The sequence below is a fragment of the Mauremys reevesii genome, linkage group 16, assembly GCF_016161935.1.
Source record: "Mauremys reevesii isolate NIE-2019 linkage group 16, ASM1616193v1, whole genome shotgun sequence".
In the NCBI taxonomy this organism is placed as follows: Eukaryota; Metazoa; Chordata; order Testudines; family Geoemydidae; genus Mauremys; species Mauremys reevesii.
Genome location: NC_052638.1, coordinates 27,975,677 through 28,001,744, shown reverse-complemented (window position 1 = coordinate 28,001,744; position 26,068 = coordinate 27,975,677).

Genomic DNA, 26,068 nt, shown 5'->3' with positions numbered 1-26,068 from the left:
CTACTCTACACAAAAACATTTAATCAACTGGCTTTTTACTGTATGTAAATAAACATAATAGATTTATGAAAATCTAAATAATTTTACACAGTTAAAATGAACACTATTTGGCTTTGCTGTTTTTCTGCTTATGGTGGCTGAAGTCTGAGTGCCTGACTTACATCAGATGCACCTGTTTGTTTCATTGACTGAGTTGGTATGCCGAGAATAAACAAAGCTACAGTGACCCAGTATAGTTTAAAGGTGGATGCACAACTGGTTGAATAACCATCTTCAAAGAGTAGTTATCAATGGTTCACTGACAAACTGGAAGAACATATCAAGTGGATCCCACAAGGGTCTGTGCTGGGTCTGGTACTAATCAATATTTCCATTAACAACTTGAATGGTGGAGTAAAGGGTACCCCTATACAATTTGTGGATGACACCAAGATAGCAGGGACTGCTCAGAGTAGAATTTAAAATGAAATTCAATAAAGACAAGTGCAAAGTAATACACTTAGGAAAGAAAATCAAATGCACAACTACAAAATGGGGAATAACTGGCTTGGTAGTGGTACTACAGAAAAGGATATGAGGGCTAGAGAGGATCACAAATTGAATATGAGTCAACAATCACATGCATTTGTGAAAAAAATGTGAATATCGTTCAGGGGTATATTTATAGGAGAGTCAGATGTAAGACACAGGAGGTAACTGTTCTACTCTGCTTGGCATTGGTGAGGCCTCAGTGGGAGTACTGTGTCCAGTTCTGGGTGACACACTTTAGAGGTGGACAACTTGGAGAGAGTCCCAGAGGAAAGCTACAAAAATGATAAATGATGAGGAAAGGGACAGAGAGGACATAACAGTCTTCAAGTATGTAAAAGGTTGTTATAAGGAAGGCTGTGACCAATTGTTCTTTATCTCTACCAAAGGTAGGACAAGTTATCAGGTTAGTTTGCAGCATGGGCGATTTAGCACAGATGTCAACCTTGCTCTGAGACTTTTAGGGATGTTCCCTGTACCAGCAGCAAGTGCCAAAGATATGAATATAAATCTAGATAGGGGATCTAGGGTAATACCTTGAATGCTTGTAGTGCATTTTAGATGCACTTCTGTGCATGTGATAAGAACAGTGGTACAAGCTGGAGTAACATCATATGTAGTAACATCAATAGCCTCGACCAGGTCCAACAATGATATTGGTCAAATCCTCATTCCATTGCAAGCACCACACAGGTTGCTTGGCCTTGTTGTGATTTTCTGAGCAGCCAGGTTAACCAAGTGTGTCCACTTTGATGATTATCAGTGATTCCAAACCATTGTCACCAAGATTTGGTCTAAACTCCGTTTGATTCTTGCTCAAGAGAGAAAACACTTTATAAGTCAGAGTTGCCGTGAGATGTTACAAGGATAACTTTCATTATGCAGGCCGGAAAATTGTATGCTGGTTTGCCATGAATGTCCATTATCTTCTATACTATTTATTACAACTAGTGCATGCCAGAAGAGATGATGTCATGTTGTATGACCTGGTACCAAGCAAGCTACTCCTGTAGAGTGTTTTATTTTCATTGATCTTTCAGCAGATGTGGAAAATGGTGCATAACAAAATGTGATATCATATGTAGCTGTTCCTTTGAGTACAACATCAGCTACTTCTGCACATTGTAGTACAGGATCAAACAGTGGCAGTGTCTGTACTATGTATGTGCATGCTTCTCAGTAGCACCAAAAAATTGAACAGAAGAATGGCTTCAAAGTCTCTGTCCATCAGCCTCACTGTGTTCTCTAAAACAGGACTTGCTGACTGGTGAGTGTCTCAGTTGTCTTTGATAAAGTCACATATCTTAGCGCCAATCATGTGTTGTCCTAATTGGAAGTGTGGTTCTACTCTGTTTTTGATGGGCCCTTTGCTTCTGTGATCACCCATGGCTTGACAAATCCAACAAAAAGTTATTTCAGAAGACTGCATAACTGACATCTCAATGTGTGAATCAGAGGCCCCTCTTTTTGCAGTGAAGTGATCAGTTCACCAAATATCAAAAAATGTAGTCTAGAAACAGACAGTAAAGTTGTGTTTGTGGAGAAATCAGCAAGCATCTCCTACGATCACAACAACTTTCAATAACCGGTTCTGCAACTTCTTTTGGAAAAATGATGATGTCCGATGTTGGATTAGTTGCTTTGTCGCATTTGGCATCAGCAAACTGAACTGTATGCTTGCAGTCACAGTGCTTTTTGGATGATGTTTGTTTTTGCTGCAATGCCCAGTTTCAGTGCTGATGACTAGCTGTTAGTCACTGCTACACCTGGTTCCGTTTTTGGCTGTTGCTGAGGTCACTGACTTCTGCTCTGTCTGGCCCATCTTGATTTTCACTAAGTTATCACTTATGGTCTGGTCTTGCTGGCCTGTCTCCTTAACCTGTGACTTATCAGCACATGTGTCAGTTTTACATTGCTGTGAAGGAGGACCATGCAGGCCAGCAGCCATATATTTGTGCTTGGTACTGTGTGAATTAACTCCTCCCACCTTTGCCACTTCAGCCCAGAAGAATATGATTAGTGGTTCCCACTGATGGATGAGCTGAGCCAAACATAGTCCAAGAGACAGCCAGGGTGTGCTTCAATATCTTACAGAATCCTGCATCGCACAGATGATGAGTTCCTGGTGCTGCTCAGTGCTCTTGTTGAAATAATAGTAGATGTCGATTAGGAACTCATCTTCAGTAGTGGGCAGGCACATCACACGACTCTCAGCCATGACGTGCACAAGGTGACATGGGCAGCCCATGAGAAAAACAGATAGATGTCGCTCTTGAATAAATGATACAGCACCCTTGTGCAAGTCCATCGTCACAGAAGCACTGTCACTTCCAATAACCAAACAGTTTGACCACCTGGCCTCCATTTTTTAATTCAGGAGCTGAAAAATATTCTGTTCAGAGTGAGGCCTAACAATGATAAAGTTATCACTTTAACTCTGATCCATCAAAGTGTCAAATGATGATCAGGAACAGCTTGCTGGTGCCTCTGTCATTGCTGCCATCAGTGGCTAGACTAAACAATGGACACGGCATGCTTTCTGCTATATGGTTCATGCTATCATCTATTTGATAATGGCTGTTGTCTTTCTGCATGCACATGCATGATTCCTGATGATTCCTGAACCAGGAAAAGGACTTTTCAGCAGCTTCGAGATATAATTGCTCTCTAAAATTGGCCAGTTATGCTCAACAATGAATCCCATTACTAACATAACTAACCAGAGAGAGGGGAGGATTGGCCTTGGGAAAGTTGCCTTTCTTTGCCTCCTAGGGCCCTTAATTACCTTGGCTAGTCCTGGGCCTGGACCTCCTTCCCAGCGTGATCCTCCTCATCTTCTCCCTCCTCTGTAGAGTTCCCTTTCACCTCCTCTTCAGTGCCTGCCTCCTCATCACCCTCTGGCTTCTCCTGCCCCACAGGCTGCACAGTGAGGGTCTGACAGGAGGCAAGCAGGGACTGTCAGTGGGGCTTGGGGTGTGTATCAGGTTATATGCTGTGCTCTAGCTGCCCTGTGTGGACCCTGCTGGAGCACATAAACACTCTAATTACCTACAGCCTGCCAGCAGGTGCACACGGGGCAGTCAGAGTGCAACATGCAGCCTGCGGCTTGGGCAATGATCCAGCACCCCATCCCATTCAAACTGCCATGGTTTACCCCCTATCAGAGTGCCCCTCACTGCACAGTCTGCATGTGTGCTCCAGGGGCATCCCGAGAAATTTTTCTCACAGTATGCTGGAAAGTGAAGGGTAGCTCTGACCCCAGACAGAGATGTCAAGCCAGAGCGGGATGTCACACCACATCCCTCTTGGGCTCAAGGGAGTGGGGAAAGTTGTGCTGGGTCCTCCTGGATGTGGCCTTGGGGGTGGGGTGTCATGCTGGGTCCTCCTAAACTCATGGTAGGATTTGGGGAGATCAGGCAACAACAGGTGCAGGTGGTGTTGGGGTGAGGGATACTTACTGTGGTGCTGCAGGTGACTGTTCGGCATGTCCCAGAGCTGGAGGCATCTGATGCCAGCAGCCATGCTGGGGGAGAAGGCGCAGGGAGCCAGGGCATCATCCCCGCCACTTGCTGCTGGTGCTCTTGTACCCAGCCATCTGCTCCCTGCACAGCAGCCAGCCACATGTTCCAGCCCCACGAAGATGCACTTGCCTGGGACCAGCTCCCCCTGCCATGGATCTCACCAATGCAACCAAGCCCTATGAGCTTCCCCCAACCCCACCAATAAAATGGTATGGACCATGCATGACGTACATATGGCTGGGCTGCGGACACCGCTGAACAGAGGCGTTGGCGATGGAAAATAACACCCCCTGCAGATGTGGCACTATATTCATCCCCAGTGGTGAGTGACACAATAGCAAAATTTGTAGATTTAAGCCTCATCTAGTAATTTCATAATTACATTCAACAGTGGGAGGATTATGGAATATTACGGAGGGTTGGCATCTCTGATTTACGATAGATATTAGGAAAAACTTTCTATAATGACAATTAAGCTCTGGAGGAGGTTACCAAGAAAAGTTGTGGAATCCCCTTCACTGGAGATTTTTATGAACAATTTAGACAAACATCTGTCAGCAATGGTCTAGGTATACTTAGTTCTGTTTCAGCACAGGATCAACTAGATGACCTCTTAAGGACCCTTTCAGAGTTACATTTCCAGGATTCTATGAGTTTTGCACATAGGCCCAATTCTATGTGATAGTATTAATTGCCCTCACTTCCCAGGTCAATTGTAAACTGAAGATATTGAGCACCCTACAGGATTAGGTCTTATGTGAATTATTGTGATTTCTTTTGGAAGAAGATTACACTTGTGACCCTCCTCAAATAGATTGTACCCATTTCAAGTTCACCACTTGACCCAGTCAAAACTATCCCATGTTATTCTTAAAACAAATGGACACGTTTAATCTGTATTTAACAAGGATAAAATCTCCAGTGAAATCAATATGGATTTAGTCCAGCGTAAGGATTACAGGACTGAGCTCAATAAAAAGAACTCAGAACATGGTCCAAGGAATCATTCTGGACACACAATCCTGCAAATACTTACCCCTGGGAGTACTCTTACTCATTTGAGCATGGGACTACTCACCTAAGTAAAAGCTACTCATGTAGATATGTTGGCAGGATGGAGCCCCAGTGCATTTACCAGCTACTCACCACTTGTACAAATGCTGTAGGTTTTTCTATTTTAAAATGATAAAGTAATTCATAAACATATGACTTACATTATAGAACAATGAATCTCTGGTGTCATGCTAATTAAAAAGCCAGTATTACATTACTTCCTCAAGGGCTTATTTTATAATTTTTAGGATTATAGCACATTGATTAATTTATACAAGTTTTTAATCCCTTAGTATTTAATGAAGTCTAGGAACTTGGGAATGTGTGTATAATTTAGATTTGTATAATTTTATTACATAGGGGAAAAGTTTAACTGCCCATGTACTACTTTATGTAGAAATATGTCTGAATATGCCAGTTCAACAGACATCTTATTAACCATTTACAATCAAAATGTTTGGGTCTAAATGCATTCTCGAGTTGTTATTTATTTTGCTTGGGACTCCAGCAAACATTTTCTGTTCAGTTTTATGTGCTTCTCAAATGCCTTTTAATTAGCTGCTGTGTACCCACTCAGCACAGTGGGAAACTAATATCTGTTCAAGTATCTTCCATATCATCTGGAATGTCTTGAAAATGACATTATCATTATCCTGTAAATCTTCAGCATCAGTCCTACTGACTCATCGGGTTAAATAACATGTTTTAAATTAAGGTTCATGAATGCACATTATACCTAAATGTGATTGATATTAACAAAATAAGTGATTAGTGAAAAATATTTGATGAGATTTCATACTGTATTGTATTTCAGGCTTGCATCTGTTTTTGCATCTGCAATTCTGTAAATGCATGTAAGGTCATTTGGAAATCTAAGCATCTGATTAAGCCAGCAAAGCGACCTTACATACACCCACAAGTCACAAGCTCAAAAATGGACATAAAAACCCATTATATATAGTGCATTTTCTCCAAAGATCAAAGATTGACAAACATTACTACTCACAACACCCCTGGGAACTGGGTAGGTAGTACTGTACATACTTCACAGGTAGGAAAACTCAGGGTCTGAGCTATTAAATGATTTACCAAGTTCACATATTAGGGTCAGTGGCAGTCTCTTGCTCTAATCATTAGACCATACAAATGGAAAGATTATGGAAATTAAATATGTTACCTGACAAAGTGATGGCTACGGGGAAATATGATAAGAGTCTGCAAGTATCTGCAGGTTGTAAACTTTAAGGAGGGGGAGAAATTATGTAATATAGTAAATAATTTTATAACTAAGAGTAATGCACTGAAACGAAGAAATGGAATTTAGGCTGAATAAATATGTAACCCTCTCTTAACATTGTAGTTATGTTCCTGAAAAATGCTACTTTAAGCAAAATGATGTTAAGCAAATCCAATTTCCCCATAAGAATTAATGCAAATGGGGGAGTTAGGTTCCAGGGAAATTTTTTTTTGCCAGATAAAAGCCTATATTTTTATATATACACGCATATATACACAGTATAAGTTTTAAACAGTGTAATACTGTACACAACAATGATAATTGTGAAGCTTGGTTGAGGTGGTGAAGTCAGAGGGTGGGATATTTCCCAGGGAATGTCTTACTGCTAAAGGATGAACTAGCACTCGGCTGAGCCCTCGAGGGTTAACACATTGTTGTTAATGTAGCCTCACACTCTACAAGGCAGCACAAATGGAGGGAGGGGAGACAGCATGGCAGAGAGAGACAGAGACACACACGGAGTATGAAAGAGAAAGACATGCATTGCCCCTTTAAGTACACTGACCGCACTCTAAGTATACTGGCTTTTTAAGTAGATCAGCAAGTTGAGACAGCAGCTGCTGCCAGCAAGCTCCCTCCATCCTGAGCCCTGTTGTGTCCACTTCCCACCCTCTGGAGATGGCCCAATGGGGTAAAGGAGCAGGGGGGAGGAGGACACCCTGACATTAGCACCCCTCTTTCCCCCCTTCTTGTCGTGGGGGGAGGGACACCTGAACTGCCCGCAATTGATAGCCTGCTGGGCGGCTGCCACACAGGGAACTTAGGGGAGCGGGGAGCTGATGTAGAGCTGCCAGTCCACCCTGGTTCCAAGCCCCCACCAGCTCACTCCAATGGGCTGCTCTTCCTGCAAGCAGTAAACAAAGCAGGAGGCTGCCAAACAACATTATAAGGAGGGTGACCAGACAGGAAATGAGAAAAATCAGGATGGGGGTGGGGAGTAATAGGAGCCTATATAAGAAAAAGACCCAAAAAATCTGGACTGTTCCTATAAAATCAGGACATCTGGTCACTCTAGTTATAAGGGAGCATTGCACAATTTTAAACGAGCATGTTCCCTAATTGATCAGCAACATAACAACGTTAACCGGCACGACTTTAAGTGAGGAGTTACTGTATGTATTTACATTTACCAACATGGCTGTGTTAAATTGTGGAACAGTCTCACCAGGAAAATGGAGGAAGACCCTTCATCTATGACAAGAGAAAGCCTACTAATGTATAATATATAACAGATTATCTAATATGACTTTTCCAACTCTAGGCTCTATGAGCAATTATACTTGTGATACAAGAGAAATCCATTATCTGTTACATCTAGAAGAAAGTAAAGAATAATTGGTGATTGACTCCTTTGTGAGCAATACTTTGTAAAAGATTCATTTTTTCACAGTAACTAGGGCCCAGATTGAGCAAAACACTTAAGTCATAGAATATCAGGGTTGGAAGGAATCTCAGGAGGTCATCTAGTCCAACCCCTTGCTCTTAGCAGGATCAATCCCCAGACAGATTTTTGCCCCAGGTCCCTAAATGACCCCCTCAAGGATTGAACTCACCACCCTGGGTTTACCAGGACATGTGCTTAAGACCCATTGATTTGTGACTACTCATTTTTCCATGATCCCCAGTATGAAGATAATCCATGTAAAAAAGAGAAAATGCCACAAGTTGTATTTTCTTTAGTCTGATCAACCACCAGGCCTCCAGATCACACAGAGTTATGAGGTTGGTAAGGGCATTTGCACTACAATGTTTAAGTTTGAAACACCTGTTTCTCTGCCAGGCATGTGCCCAGGGTTGATAATGGCATAGCAGATGCATTGTCTCATTTTCAGATGGACAGATTTTGGGAGCTGGCACCAGAAGCCAGCAAGGAACCCGAATGGATGTCAGTAACGCTATGGAACCTTGGCGTATGATTGTTGTCAGTGTAGCACAGAGGTCACTGGCTCCATGAATATTGCAGAGCTATGAGAGAAGTTTTAATGATTTTGTGCAATTTCAAGATATGGAAGGTCTGTCACTAATATGGCTCACTAGAGAGGAATGTGTGTTGCAGTAAATGGTGTCGTTAGCAACCAGACGATTGGTGTCAACTATCGCCAGTCGAGTATCAGCCCTTACGTTTGCCAGTAGGCTGAATGGTTATCCAGATCGTTGCAGCATTTTTTTTAGTTTTTAAGGTTTAGGTTGAAGGATTCTAGCAGGGTGGTGGCAAAGCACTGGCCCCAGGGAGGATACACATCATCCTATCATGCTCAGGGTTCTGGTGCTGCTCCTGGACTTCATATGTCATTATGGACTGGAGGTGGCTGGTTCAGGGTGGGATTTCTGGTAGCATTTTTTGGAGTATTTAGGATCAGCGATCTAGTACCTGGGTCATGTAGGGACTCTTCTGGAAGGGCCTTGGAACTCACTGATATACACTGGGAGGGGTAGGAAGTTACATTAAACTTGAGGTCAAGGAAGGCTCAAAGGGACCAGGGTGAATCCGTTATTCTACAGGTGGGTGGTGGACTTGGGATCTGCCCTGTGGAGGCTGTGGGGGCATACATGGCGATAAGACCACGGAGGGATGGGCCCTTCTTTATTCAAAGTGACAGAGGTCCCCTCGCAACATACCAGTTTGTTACAGTGTTGAGATGAGGAATGAGGAGGTTGGGACCCTCAGCTCGGTAGGGTCTAGGGCAATTCAGACAATTGGGCATTGACATTCTGAAGCACACTGAACATATGTGAGATCCCAGGTGAGAAACCAGGATTCATTTTCTGTTGTGTTTTCATTCCAGATGCCATCAGATGGGCCAGGCAGTCAGTGGTATGGATCTGTGCACACAATATTGTTTACTGAATGCGTAAGCAGGCTTCCAGGTTGGCTGGAGGTTCACAGCTGGGCCTCAGTGGTGAAACATTCCTGAGCTGGCATGGGAAGATGGGCATGTTATGGGACCAGCTGATGCCCCTTCTGTACACCCTGGGGGCCTGTGAGTGAACACCAGATATGACTGTGGTTCACCCTGAGGAAAGTGATTTGGGAATGTATAAAAGGCTAGCCTTAACTGTTAGAGCTAAAAGGGACATGTGGCAGATCTTGGAACTTCTTCCAGGAGTAAAAATTCTGTGATCAGACATGCTAAAATGCAGGGTGTGGCAGGTAGTTGTGAAGCCCCTTTGGCTCGACAAGGCTAGGACATATGCGAATAGGGAGGTATCCAAATTCATGGGCATTATAAGGGGGTTGGCAATTTCACATCACATAGCATATGGGGCACCAGAACTATTCAGGGAGGATGGAGTCCACCTGTCAGACTTGGGGGCTGACACGTTTTTGGCTGATACTAAAAGGGGCATTAGAAGATATCTGGGTACCCGCTGGGTATGGAGAGGGGCAGGAGGCAGACAAGCTAATTGCTGGTGCCTCCTTGTGGTGCATGTCCAGTGTAGATACTCCATAAGGAAGAGATACAGTGATCAGATAAATGGACTGGTAAAGTATTTAAAGGAAGCATTTATCAAATGAGCTGGAAACCGGGGTGGGGGTGGGGGAAGGGTGCTAGGGCTCCTATGAGTGGCACAGCAGGGACCCAAAATGCCTTCCTCCTTTATAGTCCACCTCAACTGTCATTCAGCCATGGGGAATGATAAGGTCCCAGCACTGCGTGGCCTGGGGACCAGGATGGGAAAGAGGGAGGGCTGACAGAAGCCTTCCAGGTATATATTGAAACGATCATAGAATTACCTGCACTGTACACTTCTATCTGCTGGGTACTCCCAGAGAGTGGTTACTAAATTGTGACCTAATTAAACCACATCCTGTCCTCCTCCCAGCATAGCCGGACAATCTATATCAGTGGTGGGCACCACTGGTCTATATTGCCACTCTCTGAGGAGAGCAGTGTATGAACGGGGCGGGGAGGGGGGAAGAGGTGCAGAGATAGAAGAAAGGAGGAAAATCATGAAGAAGCAAAGGAAGACCAAAAAATGTTTTTAAACTAGTTTTTCAGCAACTTACTGTCGGTTTCTTTGACAGGCCACGCTTTTGTACTTTTTGCTTCTCTTTTATTTGAAATTAGAATATTTATTCCTAATTTCCATATAAGAAAAATTTGAATGTGCTTTCCATTAACTTGATAATAACTGGGGCTGATCAACATCTTGGCCTCCAGCCTCAGAGTTTGCTATAACCATTTTGGGCCTGATTTCACACTGCTTTGCACCTTGTGTGGTAATTTACATTGATGAAAACTGGATTTCTAATGCTGACAAGAGTGCAAGTGAGTGGAAAAGACTGATTTTTGCAGCATATTTAAACTCAATTTGTACAGATGTAACTGAGTGCATAAGGCATTTGCCAAGAGGAAATAACCCGGAATAGATATTGCACAATAGCTCCTGGTATAGACACACTTATTCCACACTAAGAATGGTTTTGTGTAGTTTAGCTTAATCGACTAAAATAAATCTCAAAAAAGGAAACTCAATGTGGAATAAGAGCGTCCACATTGGGAGCTAGTGCAGAATAGTTATTGAGCTTTAAATTCACACCCTAGCTTGTTTTGCAATAGCTTTCCCATTCCCTGTGTAGACAAGCCATAGGCCTGGTCTACACTGGATGTGTCAGGGGGAGAGGAATCGATCTAAGATACACAACTTCAGCTATGAGAATAGCGTAGCTGAAGTCGACATATCTTAGATCGACTTAGACTGACTTACTTTGCCTCCTCACGGCGCAGGATTGACAGCCGCCGCTCCCCCATCGACTCCGCTTCCGCCTCTCAAAGCAGTGGAGTTCCGGAGTCAACAGGGAGTATGTTCGGGGATCGATTTATTGCATCTAGACGAGACACAATAAATCGATCCCCGATAGATCAATCACTACCCGCTGATCCGGCGGGTAGTGTAGACATACCCATAGAGTAGGAACAGAATAGGAAATAGGTGCTGTTTTAAACTGAGTGAGCTAACATAATGTGAATACTATTTAATATCTAGTGTTGACACAGTTTAATGACTCTACAATCATGTTAGCTGCCTATGTTGGAACGTAGGTGAGTTCCTAGGCTACAGCACAACCTATCAGGTTTATTATAGCATTAAATTGTGTATACTAGGCACTAAGGGAAGTTACACATCCTGTTAACTACAGTGGAACCTCAGTTACGGAATACCAGAGTTACAAACTGACCGGTCAACCCCACACCTCATTTGGGACCGGCAGTACACAATCAAGCAACATCGGAGACCAAAAAAAAAAACCTCTTAAAAACCTAATACAGCACAGTACTCTGTCAAACATAAACTACTAAAAAAATAAAGGGAAAGTTTAAAAAAAAGATTTGACAAGACAAGGAATCTGATTCTCTGCTTGTTTCATTTAAATGAAGATGGTTAGAAGCAACATTTCTCTTCTGCGTAGTAAAGTTTCAAAGCTGTATTAAGTCAACGTTCAGTTATATTTTTTTTAAAGAACCATCATGTTTTTTTCAGAGTTACAAATATTTCAGAGTTATGAACAACCTCCATTCCCAAGATCTTCATAACTCTGAGGTTCTCCTGTAACTTGGATTTAGGCTACATCTAAACTACTGACCCTATGCCAGCATATCCCCCTAGTTTAGAAGCCAACAGAAGGAGGTGATCTGCCAGCATAGTAACATCACTTCCCCAAACAATGTTAGCTATGCCAACAGAAGCCCTCTTCTGTCGGCATAGCTTCATCTACATTGGGTTTTTTGTCAGCATAGCTATGTTACATGGGGTGTGTTTTTTTCAAATCCCTGTCTGACATAGTTAAGACCCAGTCAACATTTAAAACATATATCAGTATAGCTAAGTATCATTAAAAGCACCTTTTATCTTAGTCTAGACAAACCAAACACTGCAAGCAGTGAGAAAAAAATCAGACTTTGGCACTAGAGTTGATTCTGCCAGTACACACACAGTTATCACCTCTTATGCAGGGAGCATCTTTAAATTATTAAATATCTAGGTTTATTTCAGTATATGGTACAGTACTAGTGAAAGAGATAATTACACAGCAGGAGGAATCATATCTGTGAAGAAAGTGCCTTATTTACTTGGACTCCCCACAATTATACTCAATTTCTAAATATTTTTGAATAACTGTTTGGCCTGTCATGTTTCCACTTCAGAATATGATTCCACTTTCACGCAGAATATGATTACAGGTATGATGAAGAGCCACATTTTTCTCTGACAGAGAGATGCATGGTTTGAAAAGAGTACTAATTATGGACTCAATTTCTTGGGGAGCTTAAATACAACACTTCTAATGCTGAGACAAGGCTTTTTTGTAAGATCTCCTAATTGCTGCCTCAACTGGCAATATATAATCAGTTTTAAAACACTACAGATTCACCAGATATTTCTCCCATTTTTACATCTGTAATAGAAAAAAATATCTATAAACCAGAAAATACAGGAACAACTTGATAAATATTGTAAAACTTGCTCTGTACCTATATCGATTCACACGGGGAAATTGCATATATAATAGAACCAAGCAAATAATTCACAACGAATATATCCAATGAATATAGCCTCCTTCTGTGCTCAGAGAATCTCTCTTAGCAGATTGCAGCAATTTACTCCAGTATATTTATTAGTCAAATATATGCCACAATCAACCAGCCTGGTCCTTAGGAGCATTGCCCTTTTTTTTTTTTTTTAAAGATTTTACATAAATCAGAGGTCCAAATCCCTTGTGTTAAATATCCTACAGATCTGCTGTAACACTGAGCATTAAGTGTGGCATCTTGGCCCTATCCCAACTAGATCATTTTGCCTAGATACCCATCTCCCACTTCCTCTGCCACATATAAATTTTAAGTTGTACACAGTATATTTTACCACTTCCTGTCCTAAACTGTTGCATAATGTTGCTGTTGAAAAGCTGCCACATTTAATCCAGAACTCATTGCATTTTAGCTGGGGTTCATCATCGGTTTATAGGCTCAACCTGTCTATCTCAAACGAAGTTCCACACTTCCACTACATATTTGTAAAGCAGTAGCAATAGTCACTAATCTTAGGCTGATCTATTTGAAATTGGAGACTCTCTTCTCTAAATTTAAGGAAAAATACAATAACCGACAGAATGTAAAAGTTTCAGCAAAAATGTTTTGTCCATTTAAAAGAAGAGGAGGGGAAAATACGTTGTTGTATCCTTCTTAAAGAATTGTGATAGGGCCTTCAGTGGCTGGGGGCGGGCAGGACGGGACTAGTGGCTAGATTGTTAGTTAGGGGGGCTGTAGGGAGACTTGACCCTTCCTTCTCCCTCAGGTCCTGGCCCAGGGTCCTGTGTCGCTCAGCCAGGGTGATCAGATGTCCCAATTTTATTGGGACTGTCCTGATTTTGGGGTCTTTTTCTTATATAGGATCCTATTACCCCACCCCCTATCCCGATTTTTCACATTTGTTGTCTGGTCACCCTATGCTCAGCCCCTAAACTGGGGAGATGGATCTTTCTCCCAGCCCTGGGGGCGGGGGTTCAGGGCCTGTTTTCCTGGCCTGCTCCCTATGCAATTCCTTTTAGTTTGGATCATGGCCCCGCAAGTCCAATTGCTGCACACTTGGGACTTATCTGTAGGTTGCTGTTGGCAGGAGAAGATTTACCTGTCTCCAGTGGCTGCATTGGCAGGCAGGTTGCTGATCTGTGCCTTCTGGCTCCCTTCTTTTCTCCCCCCTCCAGGCCTGGCATTGGCTGCACGTATAATGGGGCAGGACTAGCTGAACCCACAAGTGTTCTTTAACCCCTGCTGTGCCCAGCTGCAGTCTCTCTGTTCCTTCACCTCCATTCTTTGGAACAGGGACTGGAAATTTGGCTGTGGATGACCTTTGTGTCAGGGATGTGCCTTTTTCCACCCTTGTGAAAATCCACCCAAATTTAGCCAAGTTAGGAGCCTCTGAAAACTGCATGATTCACATGCTCAGTGGAGGCATGTTATAGTTTAGTAGCTACATTCTCAGAAGATTCTGCTTGCACTGATCATGCTCCACTCCCAGGGACGGCTCTAGCAATTTCGCCACCCCAAGCACGGCGGCACGCCTCGGGGGGCGCTCTGGCGGTGGCCAGTCCCGCGGCTCCCGGGGGACCTCCCGCAGATGTGCCTGCGGAGGGTCCACTGGTCCCGCGGCTCCGGTGGAGCATCCGCTGGCACGTCTGAGGGAGGTCCACCAGAGCCACCTGCCGCCCTCCTGGAGACCGGCAGAGCGCCCCCCGCAGCATTCCGCCCCAAGCACGCGCTTGGCGTGCTGGGGCCTGGAGCCGGCCCTGTCCACTCCCTCCGAGCTCCGACTACACTTGTGCCACTCCCATGTAGCTCCGACTACACATGTGCCACTCCCAAAGCAACTGAGCAAACTCAATCCTGGGTCTGCAGGGCTTTCTCTGCAACTAATCCTCCCAGCAACTGGAAGCCACCAGGAACCAGAAATGAGAGCAGGTAGATGGTCCCTCTCTTGTGCGCTCAGTGTCCCCACTACTTGTGCTCAGGCACCATAGAGGAGAAAGATGCAGCCTAACTGGAATGCAGAGGGGTAAAGACCTGGGGAGAGTGAGAAGAGACAGACTGGAGCCAGGGAGGAGGAGAAGGGGGAGAGACTGGGAAGTAAGGAGGTGGAAGGCAAGGGATAGGCAGGATTCTTTGGGTCAGTTCCAGCCTTTGTAAACACTATAGCAAACTCCTCTCCAGAACCTGGAACTGAACCAAAGAATCCCGAGTATTGATATTCTTCTGCTGTCAGAAAATATCTGTGAAACCCACTGGCAAAATGTTTGTCACATCCTCCTCTAGTGGTTGGTCCGCATATAGGCTAACAGCCTGCTACTACTCGTTACTCCATCAGCTTAAGTGGCAGAGGTCTGTGTGGTGGATCTAAAGGTTGTAACACTGCTGATAACTAATATGGCTTTCAATAGGTTCTCACAGGATGAGTTTTCTTGATTTTTTTCAGTTTGCTTTTTTTTAAAAACTTAGGAAATTGCATTTAAAAAAATCTCTTTAAAAGAAAGTAAAGGTTGCAAAGTCAAGCAACCCAAAGTTAGGAAATGGCAGAATTAAGGTTGCACTTAATTTAGACCCTTGTGCATATGCATTACAGTCTAATTATATATCATGTATATTAATGTATATTAATCTGCAGGAAACCTGAATTCTGGCATTTCCTACTTTTTGTGTGTTTGACTTTGCAAACTTCATGTTCTTTTAAACATAGTATTTTGCTTGGTTTTGGTTGTTTCTGGATGTAACATTACATTATATGCTTGTTTCACATTAAATTAACACATGTGGAATTCTCTGTACAAATCAGTTGAGACTACAACTGTTTCACAATGAAAGAGGATAATATCTAAAGTAGATGTTTGCTCAAATATGCTGTGATTGGGGTATGCTTTCTGAAAGGATGTGTATAGATGAATTTAGTAACATTGGGAATCCTATTTGAAAGTTCTGTACATTGGTAGGATCTCTAAATGATTAATGAATAGCTGAATCAATCACCATCATTGATGCTGAAAATGCCTTTTGAAGCGAGGTATCCCCCAGTCTGCCTTTACAGGGTTTGTCTGGAGTTTAATATGAGCATGGAGTAAGGGAGATTGAAGATTAACCTATCACTAGCCCTATTGTGACGTAGAATATCCTAAGGTAATATCTCATAGTCATTGAAATTTTGCTGCCCCTTCAATAAAGGTTCTGTTAAAAAAATAGGAGGACATGTCACTGTACAAGTTATGAGATTTGTGAAGCCCTTCTTGGCATACTGAAATTTACTAGTTGCAGCTGAGAAATTCTTTATTACTACTTCAGTGGGAAAGCTATGTTCAGCAAAACCACCATGAATGTCAGGTATTTGAATGGACTTAATATGTACTGATCTTTATTGATCATCAAATTCGGAGATCGGAGATTTTCTCTGTTATCTGAGGAGGATGACACAACACCTGCCCTCTGGCTGAATTTCAACGTTTCTTAGTAAGAGACTTGAAAAGGCAACAGATTCATGGTTAATGAATGGTTCAAAGCCTCATGAATATAGAACAGCTCTAGCTCTCAGAGTATGCATTCCAGCTCCAGAGAGCTGAAGTATGGAACAGTAATGTTGTATTTTGTCAGGAAGTCTACACAAGGTATGTCACCATAGAGAATCAAAATGATTTCCTGGGAGATGGCACTGGTTCAGAACAGCTCTATCCAGTAAGGATAAAACATGCACACAAAACATAAACAAAAAATATAAAGCTGATTATCTTCCATTTCAATGAAATCTCAAATTCCTGATGACATATCAGTGATGGATGCAGGATTTTTAAAAGACCCTGTGGCAAGAATGAAAGCACAGGGAGAAGGAAAAAGCTTATTGCAGCTTATACAGGGAAAAACTGGCTTACAAAAAAGGGAGTCTAAGGCTCTGAAACTAAATAAACTATTCTAGATGGCAAATGGATCATTGAAAATGTATACTTTTTTTGTGCTGCCAAGGAGTATTTTCGTTTAAAATATATCATGGTCTAGAAACAATAGAAAACAAACCAGAAGTGTCCACAATATCATGAAATCTATAGTCATATGGCGCAATTAGAGCTGGCTGAATAGTACCAAAAATTACTATATTCACTCATTTTTATAGGAATTTGCTTTGCTCACATAGCAACTACAAAAGGTGAATCTATCTATGAATGTCTGATAGACTGAATTTCACTAGCATGAATGTTCATGGAAAGTGAATTGCAGAAACATGAAAACAAAATCTTTCAAATTGTATGCATGGGTATTTAGCCTAGAAGAACTTGTACAGTCAAGAATCAGGGCCTTGCAACTTGTATGAATAATCAAAAGTACGAAATATAATATAGGCATCTCCTTATCTCTAGCCCTGTGCAGTATGCAGCTAAGCAGACAAGAGATTCTGGATCTGAATAAATAGTAACACTATTTTTTATTTTTGTTTCATTTTAGCACCATTACATTTTCAAATTCCTACAATAAAATATTATTGAAAAATAATTCAATCTATGGTAATTTTGTGAATGAGTTGTGCTGTAAAACACACATCTATTTTTGCTATATCCTATACAATATCCTATAGAATTTAGCAACAATAGAAACCTGTAATGTTATAGAAAAAATATTCTAAAATCTTATGTGTGTTGTAGAGAGTGAGATCCTTCCTTACTTTTTTATTTTTAATTATCCGTCAAACTTATATCATAAGAATATAATTCTCTATTAAATTATGTGGTATGTTTCCATTAAGGGCATCTCATATTTTGGTTTACATAGGTTCATCTACTAACTGAATATCACTTTGTGTTCTTGAATTGAAGAAATTACAAGTATCAAACCATGCAAACACTTAAATTTATAAGAAGCAAAAAACACAAATATAATGATATTCTCATGAAAATTTGTCCCTGTGTCTTTTTATAAGTATGTATCATGCCCAACACAATAAGTCTCATTCCTGACTGGGGCATATGGGCACATCTGCAGTACAAATAAACAATAGAAACAATTAATGGTAAACTTGATCTGAGAATCCAGGGTCAGATTTTGGTACCACTGTTCATGTTCAATAGCACCTTTCTCCAATTACATTGGCTTCAGTTCTCCACTAAATTTAAGTACTGGATGGAGACAACATGGTAGATAGCAGCTCCCTCATCCCCAGCTACTCAGCCCTTGTGGAAGTTAAAGAAGCAGGTGGCCTACTCCAACTTCTGCCACTGGTATAAGCTCTATAATGGAGCTTACACCAGTGGGGAATCAGTCATAGTGGAGTTCAGCTGCACCAAATCCCCTCCTGTCCCCAACATGCCCCCTCCTCTGGCTTATGCCACAGGTGAGGAGAGCAGCTGGTGTAGGATTCAGCTACACTGATTCTGCTAGCTTTATCAGAGCGGAGTTTCCCCCTACACAGGGGGAATTCTGCACTTTGTACTACTTATGATGGACAGGAATGGGTTACGTTAGGAGTGAGGGAAGAACTGCTATGTGTACTACTCATCCCCTCCACTCAAGGAAAAATATAGTACGAGCTGCTAACATATTACATTCATGTAAATCAGGTAGCAAAAGATGAGTAATTATCTCACAAAATCAAGTAACCTCTTTAATCTCACACGGAAATGCCAAATCTGACTTGTAGCAAGCTTCGTTTCAGATTTTACTTTCCTAATTTAGATGCAAAAATATAAAATAAGCCAAAACAAGATTGAACTTTAAAGACTGCATCTTGACTTGCTGGGTGTGAACAAATTATTTAAGATAAATTATAGGGCTGTCATATTCTACTTCATAGTTTAAAATAAATGTTGTCATCTAATTATACAAAGGTTGGAGTTTGTTTAACAAATTTCTCAGAAATATTTATGTGTGGTACTGCATTTCCATGCTCCTTTGATTATTGCATACTGCTTTAGTCTTTTTCCCTCTATGATTTTCTACATTTTATTGTGTTGCATAGCAGGTTGCTTTTATCCCATCTCTTCAGCCATACCGAAAGAGATAAAACACTGAAGTCTCAGTACAGTTCTTGACAGTTTTCAATTAAAATAATCATTAAGAATCCAAGAGCAAAAAAAGTGCTTTTTCACTTCCAAGCTAAGCGCTTCAGCAGTACAAAACCACTGTGTCTTGCTTACTGAAAATACAGGGGCGAAAGTGAAGCAACAGGTCTTGAAACTTAAACCAAAAGGAAAAGAGAACAAAAGATACCAGGCCCATCTCCCAGTTTAATAAGCCAAACAATACTGACAGCTTGTTTACCCCACCCATATTGTTCAGGTGCCAACTATAGACCTTTCAAAAATAACACTTTATTTTACTCTTTTTTAAGAATAAAAAGTAAATTGCAGCTTCACTCACTATATTTACCACTGAAACAGAATCTCAGAAGTTAACAAGAGCAAAATAAAATCTTAAACAGTGTGCAACTCCCACTACTTTGTGTGTCTTGAATGGGAATAATGAACAACAAAGAAGATGTATATTAAGTGCTTAATTTATCATCACTTCTTAGCAAATGTGTAGTTTTTAAAGGGGAGTTCCCTGAATATCCACTAATCTCCCTTCCTCTCTTTTCTTCCTTTCTAAAGAATGTGAATGCAGCTAATGAAATCATTTCAGAACAAAAAAGGATTTTCCCTTTCATTTTCCATCCCACACCTTTGTAACACATTTGTTTTTAGTTGATAAAAGAGGCTATTTGTTTATGACCAGAACAAGAAAAACCCTACTGATCAAAACTGAGGAGACCTTTTTTGTTTGTTTCTCCATTTAATCAATAAAAAACAAAATTTGCCAGTATCACTTTCCATTTTGAAACGTATTGGACAGCTCCAGGAATAAATATTATTCATTCATTATGCTCTCTACTGGTCTTCAAATAATGTTATTTGCAATCAATAATCACCTCAGATATGCTAATATAAACACAATTTGTTTTCATAATAATTAGCATGCTGCTATTCAGTGCATTATCAACAGTCGCATAAATTAATAGCAAATTCATACACTGGCTATGTGCACTGCAATTTGTATTTACGGAGTTATTACTGTCAGATCAAATTTTTATCTATTCTCAGTTGTAAGCATTTAATTACATTAGTATTCAGACTATAAAACATATGAAGAGGTCTCAATTACCATTGTTCTTCCTGAGATGAAATAATTTCAGTCATAAATCCATTCTCCTACAGCAAGGAACATACAAAGATTCACTGTTTAAGTGATGGAATGTCTGGGGTTTTCCTTCTGTTCTTATGAAATATCTTCACTTTATTCTCACTGTAGTGCACAAAACTTTCATTTGTCATTGTGCCTTTCATTTGCTTTGGGGTTAGAGGACTGACCCTTCATCTTTAGTTTATTTAAATGCCACTGAACCTTTTCAAGGATCTGCCCCATAAGTAATGCTACATTTCCTATAAATCAAACCCTGTAAAACATATCTGGCCTTCACATTTTGCTAGATTACCCTTTTAAAAGAACCTTTTTTCAGAGTACTGCCCTGTGTGTTCTGGCACATTTCACTTCCAGAAAGTGTAACCATAGTGGAAGTAACAGAGGAAACAAAAGAATTCTACATTAGTCATTGCACAAAGAAGGATTTTTAACCACCAAAACAAGCCAGATAAGTAATTAGGAGCCACCTCCTTTCTCCTTACTTTCAGGAGCTGTCTAATATCCTGCAAACCCCTTTCCTCGATGTTTTTTTCTTCGGATGGGTTGTCTACTCTTGCAGAGACGTTCCCAAGTAAAGCAAACTAGTGTGGCTACAATCCTTCCCCTTTACTCCCCAGTGCTCTCCTACTCCTGTAAAAGGGCACACTGGCCTTTTAAGGATAGGCCCCAGTCCCTGGACTCCTGTTATTACATCATCCCAGAAATAAGACATGTAAGATGGAGTTCCCAGAGGGACTGATAGGAACTATTGGCTGAGAGCAAGACCCCTTGGGAAGTGTGATAGAAATAAGCTTCCTTTCCTCACAAGAAAGAGAGACCTGGGCAGCGTTGTTTCTAGAGGTAGGGCCCCCCAGTCAGAAGGTGAGCAGGCAAGCAGGACTTCTGAAGAGCAGCCTGGGATGGATGGAGGAGATGGAGACTGAGACCAGCAATCTCAAACAGCTTACAGAGAAGGTGGCACAGCTGCATGCCCTGCTGGAGATGCCAAGCGGCAGTGGCAACAGCAAGCGGAGGTGGCCTGAAGGATACTGAAAAGCTCCTTGAGTTGAAGCTAGCTGCCATCAGCTTCATCTCCTAGCTGAAGAAAGAGGTGGAGATAAAGCTGTGGGCTCAGTCAGAGGATTCTGATCAGCAGCAGAAGCTGGCCAAGGAGGAATCAGAGTGTTCTGCAAGCAGCTCACAGAATGGCAGTTAGCAGGCTTGAAGGTTGTTACAGGAATGCTCTATGTCAGTAAACAGTTAATAGATAAGGTGCAGTAGGTATATAGCATGGATTCTGGGATTTGTAAAAGCAGTGACACTTCTTGTTGTTTTGTACTATAAATGGATTCCTCTGTGAAGCTCTTCACCTGGAACTCTTAACAGAGATTATTCAGCAGATATGGCTGTCTGTCCAGCAAAGAAGTGTCTCCCGCGGCTCAAACACAGAGGTTATGCCCAACAAAAGGAATGATAAGCAACTGTTACATTGCTGGTGGGGCTCTCCCCCATCCCCTCTTGAGAACTACCGCCTTTATAATGCCTGGGCTGACACAGGATGAGGAATGCTGATGGGCTTGTCCTCAGAGAGCCAGCAGCCTGTCACAGCTGCTCCTCTTGCAGCAGCAGAAGTGAGAAATTTCAGCAGACTCTGTGGGCTTTAGGCCTGAAAAATTTACCAGGACCCCTTGCACGGTAGCTAGGAAACAGTCCTATTCTCACTGCTGATTCTGCTTGCACTGAAACTTGGGGCCCAGATGACCCAGACAGCCTGATGTTACTGCGTGGAACTCATATTATCATTACTGGTAATAGGCACAGACAGACAGCAGGGAAATTTGGGCCATCTGAAGTTCCAGAGTCAGTATAGGTAACAGCAGCAAGAATACACTTCCTGGCATACTGCTGCTGGGCTGAGGCAGGCAAGCAGGTGCCTTGACTCCACAGAGCCATTTTTGGAATGGGGAAGTAAATCTATTTTTAATCCATGTCTGCCAGCCACCCCAGAGGATCCAAGAATGGAAAAACTTGGGAGCTAGGAGTAAAGTCTGAAGGAACTCCCCCAGAAACAATTTAGGGTCTTTGGATGAGAAGTGAAGGAAAGCAGGATGCTAAAGTCAGCTGAGGGTGGTATAACTTGGTAAGGGAATACTCAAGGAATGGGAGCAAAGCCGGGGGATTCAAAAACCTGGCTAGACATTTTGATTTTGTGAAGAAATCCAAAACACATTGATTTCTCATTCTTTGGAGCTTCATTACAAACACTTTTCACAGCAATCGGGCAGAAATCAGCACTATGGAGGTCCCTTGTAGTTTAGTATCTATGAGTCCATAAATGATTGTCCAATTAATCTATCCAAAACTTCAAGGAGCTTGTCTGGAGTTAGATTTATTCACAAACTCAATAATTGTGATCAGAAATAAAATGTTGGCATTTTATACAGCATAGTATATTTCACTGTTTTCTTCTGTTGTCTCTCTCAATCAAAAATCCTTGTGCCTCCATTTCATTAGATACAATCATATAAAAGACATAAAGTAACATTTTCAAATGTGTCTCAAAATCAATGGGACATAGATTTCTAAGAGCCCCGGGCCAGATTTTTAAAGGCATTTAGGTATCTAGTGGATATTCAGAAGAGCCTAGAAGGCTAATGCCCACTGATTTCAATGGGAGTTATACACCTATGCACTTACAAAAATCCCATTAGGCACCTATCTGCATCTTTAGGCACCTAATTACCTTTTGAAATGTTCACCCATAATCACAATCCTCAATACTAGGGCTGGCTAAAAAAAAAAGAATTCTATATTGTGAAAAATGTAATGGTTTCAAAATCTGTTTTTGTTCCTCATCAGAATTAAACCAAGGCTTCAACAAAAAAATAGGAGAGAGATTCCGGCCCCAGAATAACTAGTAGCCTGATAGTTAGGGCACAAACTGGAATGCCTGATTTAGAGGAAGGACTTGAAACGGGGTCTCACACATCCTAGATGATGCCCTAACCATTGGGCTATAGAGTAAGTCTCTGTCTCTGACCCAATGCAAATATAATTATTTATACAAAGTTGAATAACGGCAACAGGAAAGATTGAGCCAAGCTATTGGCTATTCCGGGAATGTTGTGTCTTTCTCTTTCACCAGGAATTCCATTCTGGACCCGAGAAATACTCTCGACAAAATTTTTGTCAAAACTGATAAATGTCTGTGAAATATTTTGCTTCCAGCATTTTCCAAGGAAAAATTTTTTTGTCAAAAAATTCCCAACCACTTCTACTTAAGAATTTACACTTCAAGTAAACAAGACTAACAGTAATTAGCAACCAGCTCACAAGCAAAATGTCCTAGAGCTATGTCTTAACTACCGTTTTTCAACTGTCCTAAACCGTAACCCATTTCCCATTGTTCAAGTGCTCAAGGCCTCAGAATGTTATAAAGAGCAAATACTGTATTCTAGAGCAATGCATTTCATTTGTATCTGCTTAAAGCAAATATGTACAGTAATTTTCCCACCCACATTAAAGCCACTAATTACACTATGAAGACTATAATGCATTGATTTCTCTTTTTCTGAACCCTAAGGGAAAAGATTGTATATACCCATCAGTTTCCTAACCTTTTGTTTGCCCTTTTGTCCTAATAATGAAAGATACACTTTCATCTGTCAGTCTATAAAATAATTTTGCAATGAGTCAAGTCTGAGGAAATATGAAACCAAGAGATGTTTCAGGGCCCTGGAGGAAACAAGTAATATCTACCACTAACCCTCTTATTGACCTATCAGTAGCCTTAGACAAACAAATTAAACATTCAATTAGTAGGGTGAAAAATATACGTGCTCTTTGTTAATTTGGAAAGGAAGACTCAGTGCTGACATGGTAAATCATTTAATATCTCACACAGTATCTGAACCACTGTTAGATAAATCCCATTCAGTTTCAGACACTCTGTCCTAAGAGGCAATTTGGAAGGAAAAGTCTCATACACAGGTCTCTGCAGGATATATTTACATTGGATTGGAGAAATTAGTCATTAGATTATTATTGATCTCTCAATTTCCATCTGCCTTGAACCCTATTCTATTTATTATAGTTCAGACTCCTTGATATCTATTCACTTTGACCTATCCCCCTCCCACCTTCTGTTCTCCCTTGCTCCCTCTCTTACTCTCCATCTTTAACTGATTTGTTTCTCTGTGTCTGCAAGCATGAGTTTATGTCCCCATCATGAAAAAGCCTCTCTCAGTCCAAACTGCCTATCAAACTACTGTCATCTCTCCTTTCTACCTTTCATCCCAAAACCTTGAAGGCACTCATTACCACTGCCTTGACTTAACCTCCTCCAACTCCCTTGTTGACGCCCCCAGTCTGACATATATCCTCTTCGTTCCATCAGAACAAACTTCACCAACGTCTCTGAGGTTCTCCTTCTCTGCTTTTTCCTTTGATAAGTCTGCTGTAGAGCTGCTCGGGAACTTGATGAGTAAAGTTTTTCATAGAAAAATCCCAGTTCATAAAAGCTGCAGTGTTTCACAGAAAACTATCAGTTTCAATGAACTTCTCGTGAAACGCAAGCAGGAGACCTGCCTCATTTCCTACCAGCTTGTCTGACAAGCTGCTGAGGAGCCCAAGCTTCCAGTGTGTGCAGATCCAAGGTAGCCCCGCCATGCACACTGCCTCAGACTTGGGGGACTCCAAGGGTTACAGTGTCCATGGCTTTGGGGAAGCCCTGTCATGTGAACTGCCTTGGGGCCAGGGACTCCAGGGCATCCAGGCTCCCTATCCCAGAGCTGAGAGCCTAGAAGCGCTGGGAACCACAGAGCTTGGGCTCCATGACCCAATGTCATATCAAAATTTTCAAAATGAAATGTTAAAATGGTTTTGAAATAATTGTCTTAGGGTCTCTTTTGACAATTGTTTCTCAATTTTAAATGTTCAAAAGGAGTTCAAGCCCCATACTCATGAATGAAAAACAAAAATCAGACTGATTCTTTTAGCCTTTGGACAGGGCTTTATTCCACTATGGAAGTAAGGAAGTGTAAAACTCTGACTTCAGGAAACCAAGTACATTCATGTACTGACACAAACATATTTACAACAAATATGGAATCTTGTTATAATGAAAAATAAATAATAAAATTCCTCTTCTTCTTGTATATGGTACATAAACATTCTCCATAGTTGTGAAAGCACATATTTCACTGAATTACTCTATTGTGATTATTGTACTGATTCACAAAGATTCACGTAACCTCCTCACCCATAAATCATCACAACTGCCTCTTTTGCTCACAAGCATTTTCTTGTTTTTCATTCATATATTTTAACCGCAGAACAGCCTTTTCCCAATTTCTTAGTTGCATGTTTCATTATAACATTTTGACATGCAACTGTTTATTTCACAGCCATGATTTAAGATCATTTTCCTTAGGAAGAGAAAGGTTGTAGAACTTTTTCTCCTGAGTAGAGATTTTATTATTTAAATTCATTTGGATTTGGGGTTTTTTAAAGAATAAATTAGAGCTGCAGGTGGTTTTGTACATGGTTTGATGAAGTCAACTTTTCCTGTGAATTCTTTTGTTGTATATAAGGATCCTGGTTTAAATTTAGAGACAATACAGATACCTTATAGTTTACTCACAGTTGCAATAGTATACATTAGCTGACAAGGAGGTTTACACGGTATCTCTAACAAAGGGCACCAACACAGAGTTTCAGGAATTCTATAACTGGGACTTTTCAACTTGACATTTCATTTATTTGTATAAATGACTGTGGAGGATGGTTGAGCGCTAAAGTTAAAGAAACACTTAGATTATCACATTCTCAAATCATGAGTAAGAGTAATCAAATTGTCTAAATAATGTGAAACAGTCTTTTTTGGCATTCTCCTAATGTAATTATAGTGCCTAGTTAGTAATTTCCTCAATGCAGTAACCTCACAGGCAACAGAAATCTGTTCTCCATAATAAAAACAAATGGAA